We start from the raw sequence: 6,902 nt of genomic DNA, 5'->3' as shown, positions 1-6,902 counted from the left end.
GTTAAGACCCTCACATTTCTGAGTTGACGTGTTGAGTTTCATTTCCTCAATGGCACTTTGGCTAAGTCGCATCTCAAGAATGACTTTTAACAAGTGCTTGTCATTTTCATTCAGGTGCAGGGATGTCAGTTTGTTCGGGGCGAGGATATAAGACTGATTCCACCAGTTGTGTCTGTCTCCACCTTCACACACCACTGAATTCCTTCGACATTTTGAACAGTCTCCTGAGTAGCAGAGGATGGTACTTTCTACGACAAGAGGAAGTTTACTACAGATGATGTTGATGTCTCCAGTGTAGGTATCCATGAGTTTCTTATAGACTAAGCTGCACCGGGCCTTTACATCTTGTGCAAAAACTTTTCTCATGTCGTCTAACCTCCTTCTTGTTTTGCAGGGGAACATCTCGGGGCTGAAGTGGGCACTGCGACACTGCCGGAACTGGGCTCTGCTGACATGGGTTGGGTCGGCCAGTCGAGTGACTTGCCAGTCTGGATGAAAAATTCGCATGGCATCTTGGAATCCCTGGGCTGACCGGGCATCACCGTCTGTTGTGGCGTGCTTCACCTTGAACCCGTCCGCTGCCAGATCTTCGCCTATGGATTTAGCCATCTCGTACTCTGAAAGAGGTGAGAACATTTCAATATTAGCTGTGCAGTCTTCATGACCCCCCGGACAATGAACATCATAACCATTACCTCTAAGCCAGGTTCCAGTCCAGCAAAGTTTGTTCTGCATTGCCGTGCCAATAATATACTGTTTGTCGGTGTTGGTCTCGCATGCAATGGCGTAAGCTTGTGATGCATTGTAGCCTGGCTTTTTGCTGCTACCGAAGGTTATGGAGTTGTAGCGTCCATCTATGGCAATGTCCAGTTCCTCTGGATGTTCTTGACCTTTGACCTGGTTGATGGCCTTAACCAGTTGTCTCTTCTCACCCATGTCTTTTTTATTCAGGGCTAGAGTGGCTGTGTTGACCTGGTTGCTGGCCCTTTGCATGGAACTGCGGTTAGGAGGTGGAATGTCCAAGGCAGCTACCATTTCCCGACTGCGTCGATTCCCCATGGAGGTGTTCTGCAGGGCTAATTGAAAGTTCCAGTTGATACTGGCAGGATTAGGGCCTGGTTTGTTAAAGGTAGGAATTTCAGTGTATAATTTATAGTAATTTGTCTGAAAATTACATACCGTACACAGTAGTCTCTTCTGCCATCCAAACCCCCATTTCCTCTGTCCTGAGTATTCCCACACTGGAAAATTACAGTGCTTGGCCTGGTCAAAGTGGCATTTGGCTGCATCATTAAACATTTCCAAGACCAATGTTATGTCAACAATGCGGTTTCCCTCAAATTCATAAGACGTCTCTTCATTTTTTAGCTCCTGGCATGGCTCAGGTCTGGGACGAAGGATTGGTATCCTTGAGATGTTTTCCTGGCCTTCAGCAAGGGGATGTGCTGTCTCGGTCTCTGGAGATCCCTGGATGTTTGACGCTGAACTTGAAGCTCCTGCGGCATTTGACGTAGCCTGATGAGCCTTAATATAATGAGTGTTCCCTTTTTTAAATCCAAAATTAAGATTTTTTCTTCTTTTACGGTCACCTTTCATTGTTTTCATGTGTAGTGAAGAGTGGATTTGAAAGCAAGATTGAATTATGACAATGTTTATTTGGACACTTTTTTAGTGGTATTTACTGCAATATATTCCTTTGACAATCACCTGTCAAAACAGACTCCCATAGGGTATTAAGATTACCTATACAAAGACTCTTAGCCAATCAGCTGCACATGGCCCCTCTTCACAGTCAGGAAAAAGGATATGGGGGTGGGCTTAAAAATCTGTTTATTTTGAATGTTATGTACACTTTTATCAGTAATATGATACATCATTTGATTTATGAATAAATGTACTTTAAATGTTTACCCCTATTGTCACTCTCAGATTTTCATGATAGATTTTATATTTCTTAATTTAAGAAAATTTTATGAAAATGCAGGGTACAGATCATCAAATTACCTAGAAATCTAAAAATCTTGTATTTTACATATTTAAGAGTGTGTGTGTGTTTAAGAGGTATCAACAACTTACTTGTAATAATTAGTTCCTTTTATGGTCTAACAGTTTTTACATATTTCAAATTTAAAATTTCATACTTGCCATTTTTTGCCATTTTCTTTCCTGTATTGCCTTAGTATACACAATATGTAATTTTACATGTAGATATCAACCAATTTCAGTCAAACTTGGTATATTAGTTAAGTAGTATCTAAGGATTTCAAATATGGCCTTAAAATTTTTTAATGAATTTTATGCCCCCATATAGGATCCGGGCCACAATTAAAGGGTGAAGGTCAAATGGCTAAAACGTAGCACATGTAGGAAATTCATATGCCTCCCTTTCAATGATAAAAATAAAAATAGCTCACATGTTTTAGATACTTTTGGGGTATAGAATAAAAGTAGAGTGTCTAAAGTTTACAATGATATGCAGCAAGGTGCATTTCAAGCAAAAATTATGCCTAGAAATATGAATTGAAAAGAGCATTCATTTGGTTTGTTTACACTTTTTTTGCCAAGCGAGAGCTATCCCGAGGTCATGACGTCAGAAGTTTATTAATAACCAGGGAATTCCACATTCAACACCCCTATTTCTGGATGTGAATATTTATCTGACATATTGCTCTATCATGTGGTCAAAGATATTTTGGAAATGAAGATTTTTAAAAAAGTTACAAAGAAAATAAAACACATGGTTTTACTATATAAGTCTATATGTAAGCTAATTGTGGTCCGGGTCCAGATCTCCTCCATTTGCTGGATTTAGAAAGCCAAGGTTGGATATCACCATATCCTTGAAAAGAAATTTGGCCAGCATCTTTGATGTCCCTCAAGTACCCAATCTTAACTTCATCAGCCTGATAAAAGACAATAATTTAAATGTTTAAATATCAGCTTCTCCAATAGGCATTTTTTAAAATTTAATTTAAATGTACATTTATATGAACAATATTTATATAAAACATTTAGACATTCAAAATTTTACCTTCAAAAATCATTAAGTGGATGAATAATGAAACTTGGGAAGCTGATTCACATATACATGTTCATGGTTGTTGTCTTTAATACATGTATATGATGTACATCACTTCATCTGTCTGGTTTCTCAACATCGTCATGGGAACTGAAGTAACTCTGCAAGGCAGGCCAATGGTGAAAAAGACAACTCAATTTTCTAAGCTTTGTCATCTTGTACTTGAATGCTTCAGGATCTTCAATGTCTCGATGTTGGTGAATTCCATGAAGTCCTTTTATATCTCTTTTCTGTCCAAGCTAAATAAAAAGGGATATTGTTATTAGTACTTTAAACGATTAAAAAAAAAACAAATATTAAAACAAAAATATAAGTATCTCTATGATATAGCCCTTAATAAGTATAGTATTATTATCAACCTTATTTAATATTGAAATAAAATACCTAATTGTGATAAAAGGAAGGGATCCAGGAATTTTTTTGCAGGGGGTGTCCACCCAAGTCAAAAGCAAAAAAATTAAACTGTTTTTCCATAAGTGAAATACCTATTTTGTGGGTGGGGTGAAGAGTTGTTTACTTTTAAAGCTTCATACCTATGATTTTTCATACCAATTTCACATAAATCCCAGTTTTTAAGGAGGGGTCCTGAGTGTCTAAGGGGGTCACTTTTACTTGGTTTAGTATTTAATATACATTTAATAGCTCTGAAAATTCCAGGGGGGGGGACCCCCTTCCCTAGACCCGTGCATGAACATAATGATATGATATTAAGTTATTAATTAACAAAGTAAATGCATGCAGCTTGTACTTTAGACCTTAGTTATTGATACAAATTAAGTTTGTAAACATTTAAACAAAAGGCCCATGGGCTTTATAGGTCTCCTGAGCATCATGCAACACTTTTCCAATGCTTGAATTTGGTTCGTAATTTAAACTGAACAGCAATCACAATTTTGCTTATCACCATTACTTATCATAACTACTGTAGATCACTAAATTTTCACGACACCTTATTTCTAGCTAGATAGTCATTGACTCTTGATTAGCTAGACAAAATTTTCACGAGTTGTGGCTATTCTTCTATTATCTGCAGATCTGTAGCGTTATGGCTTTATATATTTGTCTTTGAACATAACACTACAGATCCTGTAATGCAAAAAAGGTGCAATTTACGGCGCAATATTTTTTGCGCTCTTTCGAGGAGAATTTCTTCACTTTCTAGCATTGGTCAATCAACTACCTTTCACTTCCTAATTCTAGACACATTCTGTAGCCAATATTTATAATTTTCCACCTCCCAACCATTTATAGTTGTCTCTACAGGCAATAAACTCACTTGAAGTAAATTTTCAGCAATCTAACAAATAATTTTAATCAAGCAAGTTTATCACTAAAGTCTTGTAGAGATGACTTTTAAGGGTTGGGAGATGGATAAAATATATAGATTAGCTAAATAATATGCTTAGAATTAGGGAGTGAAAGGTATTTAATTGACCGATGCTGAAAAGTGTAGAAATTCTTCCCAAAATATTGCACCGAAAATTGCACTTTTATTAGCATTACGGGATCTGTAGCGTTATGGTCAAAGACAAATATATAAAGCCATAACGCTACAGATCTGCAGCTATTCTTCTATTTAATCTTAACGAATACTTTTATAGGCGAGAATTTAATTTTCGCGGGCACACTGTCTCGCGTAATTATGCGTAATTATGTGAAAATAAAGTTCTCGTGAATAAAAAGTATACACTTAGAATGCTTCCTTTGGTTACTTAATACCCATAGACAGAGTAGGGGAACAATAAAATGCATTTCGACTAATCAGTAATATTCAGCAATTATCAGTAATGTCACTACCACATATGAACCCATGACCTTTGGTCCACACATTTCATAATTACGGAAAAGGCACCCTTGCTAATCAAAAATGTTTGATTAATACCAAGTGGCAGCTTTCAATCAATTAATTCCTATTAGTAATGCAACATGAAAACTTGTATTAGTGTATGAAATTTGATCAGAATATATAATCTTGAATAGTGATGCAGTTGAATTGCTTACATCAGTATGTATCAGCATATTATGTTTAACACTAATTTCATTAAAGGGAGGTCAAGGTCAAAGGAAATGCCAAAGTCAAAACTGTTGATGCAGTTGAAAAGCTCCCATCAGTATGTTTCAGCATATGAAATTTAAAAAAAATTATAAATGGTTTCTTTAAAACTAACTTAAAAACAATTTCCATAAAAATGAGGTCAAGGTTAAATGAAAGGTCAACGTCAAAAATGTTAATACAGGTGATTTGCTTACATCAGTGTGTATCAGCATATGAAGTTTGACACTGATTTAAGAAAAGACTAGTGAGGTCAAGGTCAAAGGAAAGGACAAGGTCAAAAGATGTTGATGCAGTTGCATAGCTCTCACCAATATCTATCAGCATATTTTGATTAAGTTTGATGAAAATATGTTGGATAGTTTCTTTGAAACTGAGCTTTGAACAGAGCTAAATGCAAAGTGTGACGTAAAGACGGAAGGATGGAGGACAGACATGACAAACGCTAAATGCCCCGACCATATTCATGGAAGGGCATAAATATTGATATTGCTGGTATCTCTTTATAAATGATTCAAATATTACTCTTAATTTATCATGTTCATAATCAATTCAACCAAGAAAACTTGATAAACTAGAGGTAGTGAACAATGAGCTCACTTAAAATGATACCCCGCCTCCCATATGAACATGATGAATATAATGGCAGTGACCATGTTTTGCTATGGGAAACTCAAAATATGTGACTGTCGGATCAAAAAGTAAAATAGGAGATGCACAATGGCAATATGTATTAAAGATTCTGTGAAAGTCTTGTCAAATTTCATTCAGTGGTATGAGAGGAGTTACAGATAAGAGATGCGTACCCCAAAGCCTTACAGACAAACAGACAGCTAGACAGGTGGATGGATGGACAGACATACAGCTAGATGACACCACGAACATTATTTACCCTTCCACTTTTTAATCCTGGGGTATAATAAGTCAGTCAAATCTTGTACAACATGTAAAAGATATAGTAGATATAATCAGTTTTATTAAAGTATGCAACATGTGACTTACCCCATGTGTAAGTGATGATTATGTGCAGATATCATCAAATCATTTAAATGACAACTTCGGAGGTACATGTACTATTAGTAAGTTACATAGTCTTTTAGTGACAGGGTATGGTATGATACCTGGTTAGTAAATTTTATACCTGGCGAGGTGAAGCCGCGTCATGTATGAAATTTACTAACCACGTATCATCCCGTACCCTGTCACTAAAAAACTATGTAACAAATTTACCCCACCAATGAAACATTTACATATTATCTGTGGTTTATAATTTTTTTTCTCTACTACATGCTTCATCACCCTTAAACTGTGCCTGTTATGATGTCACATTGTGTTTGTTATATAATACATTGACTGTATATTGATTTACAATTGAATGGGAATAAGTAACCCATCTCCTTCACGCGACAGACTTCAACCAATCATGAGATAGAATTTCTTCGAAAAATCTACGGAGATGGGATTAAAATATTTTATGAGGTAATTATTACAAACAATTATTCTGGGAGAATATATCCTTTTTGAAATTAATTTATTAACATTTTTTAAAACCTTCAGGTTGTAGACATAATAAAAAAAAATAGCTGCAGAACTCAGTGGCGGATCCAGAGGGGGGGGGGTTACGGGGGTTGCAACCCCCCCCCCCCCCTTTGGATTTGCAAAAAAGAAAGAGAAATAAGAAAGTTCCAATTTTTGTTGTTGTGTTTTTACTACAGAAAATGTAAGGTGAAAGGCTAATGTTGTAATATATAAAGAAATTTGGTTGTAAAA

General features: G+C 36.1%; 1 long non-coding RNA gene across 1 annotated transcript; it reads right to left on the bottom strand.

The window, feature by feature from the left end:
* Positions 1 to 2,786: 2,786 nt before the first annotated feature.
* LOC134241799 (uncharacterized) lies at positions 2,787 to 5,430 on the bottom strand. The gene is made up of 3 exons (XR_009986733.1): positions 5,081 to 5,430; positions 3,032 to 3,318; positions 2,787 to 2,903 (listed from the first exon to the last, which is right to left on the bottom strand). It is a non-coding gene; the product is annotated as an uncharacterized LOC134241799 (long non-coding RNA).
* Between the last annotated feature and the right edge of the window lie 1,472 nt (positions 5,431 to 6,902).

Source organism: Saccostrea cucullata, unplaced genomic scaffold, assembly GCF_032062105.1.
Source record: "Saccostrea cucullata isolate Sc308-1 unplaced genomic scaffold, CSIRO_AGI_Scuc_v1 ctg6828, whole genome shotgun sequence".
In the NCBI taxonomy this organism is placed as follows: Eukaryota; Metazoa; Mollusca; class Bivalvia; order Ostreida; family Ostreidae; genus Saccostrea; species Saccostrea cuccullata.
The sequence above is the reverse complement of the archived record's forward strand: the minus strand, read 5'-3'. Positions and strand labels throughout refer to the sequence as shown.